We start from the raw sequence: 12,674 nt of genomic DNA, 5'->3' as shown, positions 1-12,674 counted from the left end.
CATGTCCTTTGCAGCACTATGGATGAAGCTGGAGGCCATTATTCTAAGCAAACTAATATAGGAACAGAAAACTAAATACTGCATGTTCTTACTTATAAGTGGGAGCTAAACATTGAGTACATATTGACACAAAGAAAATCACAGGCTGGGTGCAATAGCTCATGCCTATAATCCCAGCATTTTAGGAGGCCGAGGCGAGTGGATCACTTGAGGTCAGGAGTTCGAGACCACCCTGGCCAACATGGTGAAACTCTGTCTCTACTAAAAATACAAAAATTAACTGGGCATGGTGGTGGGCACCTGTAATCCCAGCTATGCAGGAGGCTGAGACAAGAGAATTGCTTGAAGCAGGGAGGTGGAGGCTGCAGTGAGCTGAGATTGCGCCGCTGCCCTCCAGTCTGGCCAACACAGAGAGAGCCTCGGTCTCCAAAAAAACAAAACAAAACAAAACAGAACAAAACAGGAAAAAAGAATCACAGACACTGAGGCCTACTTGAGGGTGGAAGGAGGGTGGAGGTTGAGAATAGAAAAACTACCTATTGGGTACTATGCTTATTACCCAAGTGGTGAAATAATTTGTACACCAAACCTCTGTGACACACAATTTACCTACATAACAAACGTGCACATATACCACTGAACCTAAAATAAGAGTTAAAAAAATTGAAACATAATTGTACTTTGAAGGATGACAGTCTTCCCATGGGTAAAATTCAAACTAAATAAGGAAACTAAAGCAGATTCAGAGAATTGTGCATGTTTTCCTATCATACTTTATTTTTTAATAGTCTTCAAGATTTGTTGAACACAAATATATATAATTTTTAGTTCTTGATAGTAAATAATTTGGTTATAAATTAATTAATTATTGAATATTCTCCAACCCTTATGATTCAAATAATATTTGCCATGTAAAAATAGTTTTAAAAAGTCATTTAAATAGAAAAGCAGAATGTATTTATTTATTTTTATTTTATTATTATTATTTTTTTGAGACAGGTTTATACTCTGTCACCCTGGTTGGAACACAATGGCACAATCTTTACTCAATGAAACCTCGCACACAAGGGCTCCAGTGATCCGCCCACCTCAACGTCCCCAGTAGCTGGGACTACAGTACAGGTACACGCATTCACACCTGGATAATTTTTTTTTTTTTTTTTTTTGAGACAGGGTTTCTCCACATTGGCCTGGATGGTCTCCAATTCCTGGGCTCAAGTGATCCACCAGCCTCAGCCTCCCAAAGTGCTGGGATTACAAGCATGAGCAACCACGCTCAGCCATGATTTCTTATTAGTGAATCCCATTGTAACATTTTCTAAGAGAAGCATAATGTAACAAAACAAACACCAAGGGTAATCTTCATGTGTATTCTCTACATTGATTTACAATAAACAAGTTCATTTCTACAAGCCTTGCCTGATAGTGGCTGAATAACATAGTTAGCTGCCTTATTTTTCATTTACTCTGGTTGGATGTCTTTGACATTGTGAAAAACAGCATAAATGCAGTACCATCTAAAGCCAATAATAATAAAATAATTTTTATATTATTGTAGGAAAATACAATGCACACACACACATATAAAGCCAATAATAATAAAATAATTTTTATATTACTGTAGGAAAATATAATGCACACACACACACATAAATAAGAAAAAACTATATCCATGTTACAATTTTTCTTCCAAGAATTCATTGTGAAAAACTATACATTGTTGGTCAAAACACACAAATTTTATTTGCGGACTAACAAGCTACAAAACTAGTAAAACTATGTTGTAGAAAGTGTGTAAACAGAGACTGGGCTCGACTATAATTATACTAATGATAATGTTGGCCACCAGTTGAGGCTTACAATATGTTTGCCTCCATTCTAAGTATGATTCACGGATTAATTTCATGATCACAGCAACTCTATGAAGAAAGTAATACCGTTATCCCCACCAATATAACAGTGCGACCTGATTAAGTTACATAACTTCTCTGAGCATGTTCTTTCACAGAGGATTAAATAAGGGAACATATTTTCAATAATCATTTGAGTTCATAGAGAAATATTCTTCATATTGCATTCAAAAATTAATCAGTATAAACACATTTTAATATATAAAATATCTATACATACATAGGTGTTTGTATGATATTTCCCCTTGCCCATCATGTGGGTACTTATGAATCCTTCCAAAGCCTATCAGAGGTCACTGACCCCGTGAAGCCTTCCCCTGGGTCTAGCAGCAGTGACAGATCCCCCAAGTTCTAATCAAGATCATTGTGTTGACTGATATGATAGGTCACCCAACTCATACATTAAGGTGTTTGAAATTACTGAAAATTGGATGGACTTGACCATAAATATATTGATTTAATGCCATACATATAATAACATGCGGTTTTTCTTTCTGTAATTTTTTTCTTTTGATTGTTATTACTCCATTCCATAGATCCAGTGTCTGTGGACTATTTCTTTAAATTGCTTTTCACGTAAAGGAAATTGGGGCAATAAGTTTATTAATTCATTTTTCACTGAATGTTAGTTTTTTTATTTAATTCATATGAAATGAGAATTGATGACTGAAGAAAATGTTATTTTTGGTTGAGATTTGCTTTTCACCAATGACCTGTCATGTTGGTCACATGTAATCCAGAATGCCATTGAATCATCTCTTATTTTCCTTCATCAAATGACAATAATGCTTATTTTGACTTTTTTAGAGAGCTACTATGGAGATCACACTGAAATAACGTTGAAATATTAGCTATTTATTTTAGCCTGGGTATGATTTTCTGAGCACATTGAAATAGGATTAAACATGCAAGGATTTTATTTGAAAAAATATCTATGAGAGAAAATGAGAAGGAAATGGCAGAAGACTGAACAGACGTCAGACTGTGATGAACTGGGATCCTGAGGGAAATAGAAAAGAAAAGAAGGTGAATGGGAGCATCCTGGACTGCAGGGCGCCAGGGAATGTTTGAACAAAGTTTGACCTTGAGAGAAGTACCATGACTACCAGAGAAAGATCTGCCTTAGCATCACTACATGCTCAGTCATGGGCTGGGGCAGCCCAGAGGATATGCGGCCTGACAACAAATGCAGTGATGGATTTCAGAGTTAGTTACTAGGGCCTTTGGCCAATTAAGCTTCTGTAGTTGGAAGTCTGAGAGGAATATTCTCATGGCTACTATACTACTCAATTATTTTTATTTAAAATTATACTCAAAGTAAGCATTCTATTTGAACGATTAGTATTGCTGGGTTTGGGACAGCTTCCCACTATTAGCTTAATAGTTTTAGGAGTTTATGGTGTATTTATCCTGCTTTTCATTTAACCTTTAGAAAACAATGTATTTTTCTTGAGTTATTATTGTCCCTAAATTATAATGCAGACTTGCAATGATATATGATAATGAGGAAAAAAGGGAAAACTACATTTACCAAATTATTTTCTTAAACCTCATATCTGCTATCTTTTGAAGTTGCATATATATTCTAGTATATATGTGAAATTACAAATGAAAGAAAATGATGAATATTATTTATTTACCTTAGCATATTAGTTATTCTATGGCTTCTGGGAAAACATCCAGCTATTATTTTCAACAGTTTACTCTTCTTTTTCATTCTCTCCCATGATAATTAAAACACAAACACAAGCAGTAACGTAATTTGAGTTATATCTGTACTTTGTAAGGGATTCTAAAGACTTGTGGCAAAACAAGTCCCTATCTGAAAAAACTAAGAACCAAAAAAGGAAGCATACTAGTAGATAGTTTTTCTTATTTGTCTTTTGTTGCTGAAATTTTATTCATAATGCTAGTCATTTGTAAATATTTTAATAAATAAAACTAAAAACAGAGAAGAAAGACATTTTTCATAGTATTCAATTAGAAGCGTTAGAATTATCTTACACTAAAAATCACCTAGCCCGTTAGAAAATACCTTCAGCTAGTTTACAGTCCCACCAAAAATGTAAAAGTGTTCCTATTTCTCCACATCCTCTCCAGCACCTGTTGTTTCCTGACTTTTTAATGATCGCCATTCTAACTGGTGTGAGATGATATCTCATTGTGGTTTTGATTTGCATTTATCTGATAGCCAGTGATAATGAGCATTTTTTCAGAAGACAGTGTGGCAATTCCTCAGTGATCTAGAACTAGAAATACCATTTGACCCAGCCATCTCATTAATGGGTATATACCCAAAGGATTATAAATCATGCTGCTATAAAGACACATGCACAGGTTTGTTTATTGCAGCACTACTCACAATAGCAAAGACTTGGAACCAACCCAAATGTCCAACTGGATTAAGAAAATGTGGCACATATACACCATGGAATACTATGCAGCCATAAAAAAGGATGAGTTCACGTCCTTTGTAGGGACATGGATGAAGCTGGAGACCCTCATTCTCAGCAAACTATCTCAAGGACAAAAAAACAACCACCACATGTTCTCACTCATAGGTGGGAATTGAACAATGAGAACACCTGGACACAGGAAGGGGAACATCACACACCAGGGCCTGTTGTGGGGTGGGGGAAGGGGGGAGGGATAGCATTAGGAGATATACCTAATGTAAATGACGAGTTAATGGGTGCAGCACACCAACATGGCACAAGTATACATACGTAACAAACCTTCACATTGTGCACATGTACCCTAGAACTTAAAGTATAATAAAAATATATATATATAAAAATAAATAAAATTACCTTCAGCTTTCTTTAAGGAATTCGGTTATTTTAAAATCAGAATAAGTAAAAGAGTAGATATTAGAACTAATCCTATTATATTATCAATAATAATGTCTACTATAATTGTAAATTGAATGAGATTAGGATAAAACTTTTGGTATCTAAATTTATAATGTTATAATTTGCTGTGAAATCAATTTTTTTGTTGGTTTCCGTGTTAAGAGAGGCAGTAGGAGATTGAAATTATTTCTGTTCATCAATTGAAAACACATAACCCTTAAAGATCATTACTCCAAGAACCTGCCTGGGAAATCAAATACGTTACAGGATGTCACTCTGTGCACCACTACAGAGTGACACTACAGATGTCACATTACAGTCCTCAGATCCCTAAGGCTATTTGAAAGAGATTCCAAAACCAATAGACTCAACTACTTGAAGAGAGGGTGCCAGTCATGCATATGTTTTGTATCCTTGCTTCACACAAAATTCCTGGCCATGAGTAGGAGTTTGTTAAAACTAAGCTGATTAAATTATAACTCAGAGCCTCTCATTTTTCTGATAAAAAATCCCCAATGGTTTTCTGCAGCAATTAGAAGAACAGCAACATTCCTCAGAATGTTCTACAACTTCCTACATGCTATGTCCCATGATGATTTCTGCACCTTAGCATCTACCACATTCTTATTTTCTATATTTGAGCTAAATTATGCATTTCATTGTAAATTAAAAGTGTTAAGTACACACTTGTTTAGAGACTTTACAGTACAACATTCATCCAGCAAGCTGATTTTGATCATCATTTAGGTTTCTCCTAAAATACTATTCAAATATCATCCCCTCTGAGATATCTTCTCTGACCAATTTACCTTCTCAGCTCCTGCTCCGAATATATAATTTTCCTTCCTTTCTTCCTTCCTTCCTTCCTTCCTTCCTTCCTTCCTTCCTTCCCCTCTCTCTCTCTCTCTTTCTTTCTTTCCTTCTTTCCTCTCTCTCTCTCCTTTTTTTTAACAGGGTATCACTCTGTTTCCCAGCATGGAGTGCAGTGGCAGGATCACGGCTCACTGAAGCCTTGACCTCCCAAGCCCAGCTAAAATAAAATCCCTTTTCAGTTTGCCTTTTTACAAGTCAACAGTTTTGTTACACAGCTTCTAAGTTATTGGAAATAGAAATAAATAAAAATAAACAATGAACATATACATGCTCACATTTCAGATCAAGCTACAGGTTGGGTATCTCAAATCTGAAAATCAAAAATTTAAAACTTTTTGAGCATCAACATGATGTTGAAAGGAAATATTCATTAGATAATTTCAGATTTTGAATTTTTGGATTAGGGATGCTCAACTGGTAAGTATAATATATATATATTCCAAAATTTTTTGAAAATTCAAAATCTGAAACTCTTCTGGTCCCAAGTATTTTGGATAAGGGATACTCAACCTATATCTTGATCTAAAATGTGATCACATATATCAGGCTTTATTTTGCATACCTGGAACTTTATTGTATTGTATTTTATTTTGCAATTATGCAACTCTTAAAGTGATTGCTTCTTAAGATTGAGGTAGGCATTGAACATATTATCAACCATATTGTCAATTCTAGAAAAAAAATTATCACAAGTTATCATGTTATTGTACATATTTTATAGAAATATTAAAACCTAAAATTAAATTTCAATAGGACTTTCCTTCTATCTAATGAAGTTCAGAACTCTTTCCTGATATTGTGTAGCTTCCAGAATCTAAAAATGTGGATACTAGCAGAGTAAACTATAATGAGTGTGGTAGATTGTTCATTTCTCCACACTGAATAATCCAGCAAAAACAAACATATTTTCTTCATTTCTCTGCCTAATAGTCATATGATTAGATGCTATGTTCCACATTGTAGCATTTACTATGGTGCATTTATTTTCTGCTTACACTTTCTTTTTCCCACTAGACTGACAAGCACAAGTAAAAAACTGCCATATCTACCTGTCTACATTATGTTTTCCCTTGTATCTAAGATAGATCTTGGCACAGTAGAGGTGCTTAATAAATATTAGTTGAAAAACTGCATGATGTAGAGAAGTGACAACAAATACTAAGCATATTTTTATTTTAATAATGAACTGTTGACCTGCACCTTCTTTAAACCATAATCTGAGAATTACTTAAAATTTATCAAACTTTGCATCATTGAAAATGATAGTTGACTATCATTTACTATAGTGACAAGACTAAGATGATGTTGATAAAAATACTAAATTGGGTGTTTCCTTGAGAGAAAAATATCCTTTAATTTCTAGATGATGAAAATAGAGTGATACCTAAATAGTAATTGAGGCCATTTGGGAACATCATATATTTTGTAACATCCCCTGATAATTTCAAAGTTGAGTTTGTCTCTTAAATAAATGGAGAACTATCTTACCATTTTCCATTACATATGTTAAGATAAAATTTGGAAATCAGGAGGTACTCATAAAATATTGCAAATTAGAGTTGTGTGTAATTTAAGGAGGGGCTGGAGCAAGTCTGGACTATATTTGATTTAGTTTTAATTGATTTTAGGAATCATTGCCATTTAAGCAATGCTAAGAAAATACTAACACATAAAATGGTATGAACTGTATTACATATACACTAAAACATAATTGTTAGTTAGATTATTTGTTAACTCTAAAACAGTATCCCACCACCTTTAATTTTTCACCAAATGTCTCATATGTCTTAATTCTATGAATGCTGTTTAAAATCAGGGCCTAATTTCTCATCAACAAGATATAGAAAATTTCTTACTTCTATGCACATGCAGACTATTGTAAGTCCAAGGAAAGAATGAATAAAATCCAGAACAAAGTTCTACTTCCACTGACATGTACAAACCTGTAAAAAAAATTGTCCACAATTAAAAAAAATAAAAACCAAATAATCTATAAAGTCATACTTTTCCTGAGCCCATCAGAGCAAATTTTAAAACCCTGAATTTCAAGGAGTAAAATATTTCCTCCATGGAGAGAAAGAATGTATCACATTCAGAGCATGGGATGAACAAATAATCATCACAAATATGGGTAAGATAAAATCAGCTGATAGATACTTTCATAATTTCGTAAAGACCAATTGCAGGCTAGCATATCAATTTGGCATAACAGGGAACCCCAGAAACAAGGGCACTTTACAATTAATCTCAAGATGTTTTCAATAGACTTCATTTAGGTGCTCATGAGAAATACTGGGAGTAGGACCTCGATCTGGGGACAGATACTTCGTGTCACAGGCCTGCGGGGTAAAATCAGGTGTGGAAGACAGAGATGAAATTCTGCCTGCTTCCCTGGATACGTTCCTTATAGGACGTAAAAACTGATGGTGCACAGGCAGCAAATCATTTCACTTACAGGATTCATACAAAATTCATTGCTTCTGATGGAATAGAAAAATAAAACTAATTTGCTCTTGGGAGATAGGTACAAAGCACTTCCAAACCCACAACACAGCCATGATTCATTGTTGATGAGGAATGGTAAAAGAAAAAGCCATCTGCCTCTATGCACAAGAGGAATGGTAAAAGAAAAAGCCATCTGCCTCTATGCCCAAGATTATATGCCAATACCAAGGGGAGTCGGCTAGTGAAGAGGATCAGGTAGAAATATCTCTCCTATATAAGACTGATCATAAGTGGATGACAGAGTTTAGCTGCTATAGAGAGGTGAGGCAGGAATGATGAGGAGTCTCTACCCTTCAGGACAAAGTACACAGGGCTTGTATAAGGTTTAGTTAGCCTGATCTAAGAGAATTAAAAAAAAAAAAATGTTGGCCCCACTGTAGGCCTAGTCCTGAAGAACAAGTATCAACAGTCTAACCATAGTGGGACAATAAAGTCATGGAGAGAGACCTCCTCTATGGCTCAGGCATGCAGTAACTGCTGAAAACTGAAAGTGGGCAGAAACTCTAAGAAAAATCCTCTAGCCCTGCAATCTCTATTCTGAGCATAATTAACAGTAGCCTAGAAGCATCTGTCCACATTCAGGCCTGACAGAAGGTGAGGTATGCCCAGGTACAAATACTGCTTATTTTCTTTTGTTCTCTACACAGTATGTGCTACTGAATCAAAAATTGTAAGGTAAACAAAACATAAAAAATAATTTTTTCAAGATAAATTATTTAAAAATCTAGATTAAGAAATCATGGATGTGATGAATATATAAGAAAGAGACTATGAAATAATTATGATTTATATGACAGAGGATCCAATGCACAAGGTAGACAACATGCCTGAAAAGACAGGAATTATAGCAAACAAAGGGAAGCTATACAAATGATCCAAACAAAATGCTACATTTAGAAATATAATACCAGTGATGAAGAATTCTTTGATAAGCTCATGAGGAAATCAGGCACGACTGAGGAAATCAACAGTGAACTTGAAGATATGTCAACAGAAATTATCAAAGCTGAAACATAAAAAGAAAAGGAAACTTTAAAAGCAGTATTCAGGAACTGTGGGAAAACAAACTATGGCCTATCATTTGTGTTACTGAAATTCCAGAAGGATAAGAGAAGAAGAATGGGGTGTAAAAAATATTTGAGATAATGGCCAAGAATTTTTTCAAAATTAATTAAAAATAAACCAAAGTTCCAAGAAACTAGAGAATCCCAAGAAGGAAAAAAATATTTGACAAATAAAAGCTAACATGCTGATAAATGAGGATAGAGAAAAATATCTGGAAAACAACTAGGGAAAAAAGAAAAATTATATACAGAAAACATAAGAACCAAAATGAAAACAAAAACAAAAACAAAAACCAGACTTTGTCAAGAACTATGCAAGCTGTAAGACAAGATAAATGTTGAAAATAGTCAACTCAAAGTTCCACACCCTCTTAAAATATGTTTTTAAAATGTCTGAAGTTGTTTTATTAATTTTGCTATTGTTTTCCTGTTTTCTATTTCACTGATTTCTACTGTTTTTCATCTTTTCGTCTACTTATTTCTGATTTTAGTTAGACATTTACTAGTTTTTTTTGAGGGAGTTTTCTGTTTTTTTTTTAGGAAGACATGGAAGAGTTGATTTGGAAATTTATTCTTCCCTAATATAAACATTTAATGCTATAAGTTAGCCTCCAATTGCTGGTTTGGTGACATTCCAAAAATTTTAATACATTGTGTCTTTATTTTCATGTAGTTTAAAGGACTTTCTGATTTTCTCTTCGGTTTCTTTTTTGACCTATATGTTATTTAGAATTGACTTATTTCAATTCCATATATTTGGGGCTATTCTAGAGATCTTTCTTTTATTTTCTGTATTGATTTCTATTTTAATGCTATGTGGTCAGACAACATACTTTGCAAGATTTGAATCCTTGTGAATTTATTATTTTGAAATGTGTTTAGTTTCCAAGTACTTGTATATTTTCCTATTATCCTTCTCTTACTGATTTCTAATTTGATTCCATTGTGGTCAGAGACCACTTTTAATATGATTTAAATTCTTTTAAATCTGTTGGAGTTTGCATTATAATCAGACTATAGTCTATCTTGTTATGTGTTCTATGGGCACTGGAAGATAATGTGTATTCTGCTATTGTTGGATCAAGTGCTCTATAAATGTCTATTAAATCCTGTTCACTGATGGTGTTGTTGAATTCTTCTATATCCTTAATTTTCTGTCCAGTTATTTTATCAGTAGAATGGGATGTTGAAGTTTCCAACTATAATTATATATTTATCTTTTGTCAGTTCTGTCAGCTTTTGTTTAACATAAGTGACCCTTGGACAAGGCAGAAATTAGAGATTTCAAACCTCAGACAGTCAAAAATCCAGGTATAACATTTAATTCCCTGAAAACTTAATTAGTAATAGCCTACTGTTCACTGAAGTCCTTAAAAATAACATGAACAGTCGACTAACACACATTGTCTATGTTATATATACTATATATACTGTATTACTACAATAAAGTAAGCCATTGAAAGGAAATTGTTATAAAAAATCATAAGGAGGAAAAAATATATTTATTATTCATTAAGCAGAGGTGGATAATGAAAATGGTCATCATCGTCATTGTCTTCATGTGAGTAGGGTGAGGAGAAGAATGAAAAAGAGAGATTGGTTTTGCTATCTCAGGGTGGTAAAATCAGAAGACAATCTGCATGTAAGTAGACCAATGCAGTTCAAATACCTATTGTTTAAAGGTAGACTGTATTTTGAAGTTCTGGTTTTTGGACTATAAACACTTAAGATTGCTATATGTTTATCCTGAATTGACACTTAATATTTTATTATGGTCCTGTTTGTCTCTAATAACTGCTTTGCTCTATAGATTACTTAATCTGATATTAGTATAGCCATCTCTGCTTTCCTTTTATTAATATTTATAGTATAAATAATTTTCTATCCTTTCACTTTCAACTTATGTATATTATTATATTTAAATTGAATCTCTTGTAGACAGCACATAGTTGAATCATGATCTTATTTTACTCACTCTGTCACTTGTGTTTTAATTAATGCATTTAATTTACATCATTTACACATAATGTAATATTGATATATTAGGGCTTAACTCTGCTACTTCATTTTTCATTTTTAACTTACTTTTTTGTTTCTCTGCTTTCTTTTTTCTGCTTTTTCTCAGAGTTCTTTGAATATCTTGGGAACATGTACAATATCCATACAATAAGAAACAAATTTGATATAGTCACTCATAGAGGTACCGTATCTGGTCTTCATCATTACTTTGTGTAGATCCATATTTCCATCTTGTATCATTGTATTTCTGCCTGAAGAACATTCCTTAAAACTTATTTTTTTTTTTTTTTGCTGTGTGGGTCTGATGGTGACAAATTCCTTCGTCTTTTTCATGTTTGAAATAGTATTTATGTCCTATTTTTAATGAAAGAAATTTTTCTGGGTATAACAGATTTTGTTTCATGTTTTTGTCATCTCAAGACTTTACAGATATTCTACTCTCTTCTCACTTGCTATCATGCTCATTTTATTCCTCTATTCATGTGTCCTTTTTTCAAGCTACTTAGAAGGTTTTATTTTCATCTGTGGTTGGAAGCAATTTGATAATAATATGCGTTGGTGAAATTTTCTTCATGCATTTTTTTGTTTGAAGCACATTGAGATTCTTCTATTTTAGATTTATGATTTTTATCAAATTTTGAAAAATTTTAATCATAATTTCTTTAATATTTTTCTATTCTCTCCCTTTATCTACTTTGGGAACTCTGATTACATGTAAATTATGCCACTTATGACTTTATCACTGTTAACTGATATTTTATTCATTATTATTATTCTCTTATTCTGTATTTCTTTAGTACAATTTCTGTTCCTACTTATTCAAGTTCACTAACTCTTCTGCAATTTCTAATCTGCCATTAATTCTGTCTATTGTATTTTATCACAGATTTAGTTTCCATCCTTAGAAAGTTAACTTCTAAAATATTTGTTATGTCTCAACTTTTTGAACATATGGAATATAGTTCTAATAATTGTCTTGATTTATTTGTCTGCTAATTCTAACAACCTTGTCCCCTACGGATCTGTTTTAATTGATTGCTTCTTCACATGCCTATTATTTGTATTGAATATCATATATTGTGAATTTTATTTTTTAGGGTGGTAGATTTTTGTATCCTTATAAATATTTTTAGGTTTGTTCTGGGATGAAGTTGTGTTTCTGGAAATAGTTGAATGCTTTCTGCTCTAGCTTTTAGATTTGTTAGGTAGGACTGGAGCAGTGCTCAGATTAGGGCTAATTCTTCCCCTCCACCAAAGCATTACCCTTCTGATACTCAATTTTCCCTGAACTAGGAAGCTTTCCAGTATTCCTAATGGGAACAAGCTCTATTCCCATCCTGGTGACAGCATCAGGGACTGTTACTCTAATCCCGTTGGGTATTTCTTTCTTGAGCTCAGGTAGTTTACTCACACAGATGTGTAATCAGGCCTTGGTTGAATACTTGAGGGGG

The sequence above is a fragment of the Pan troglodytes genome, chromosome 2, assembly GCF_028858775.2.
Source record: "Pan troglodytes isolate AG18354 chromosome 2, NHGRI_mPanTro3-v2.0_pri, whole genome shotgun sequence".
Classification (NCBI taxonomy): domain Eukaryota; kingdom Metazoa; phylum Chordata; class Mammalia; order Primates; family Hominidae; genus Pan; species Pan troglodytes.
Note: the sequence above shows the minus strand (reverse complement) of the source record.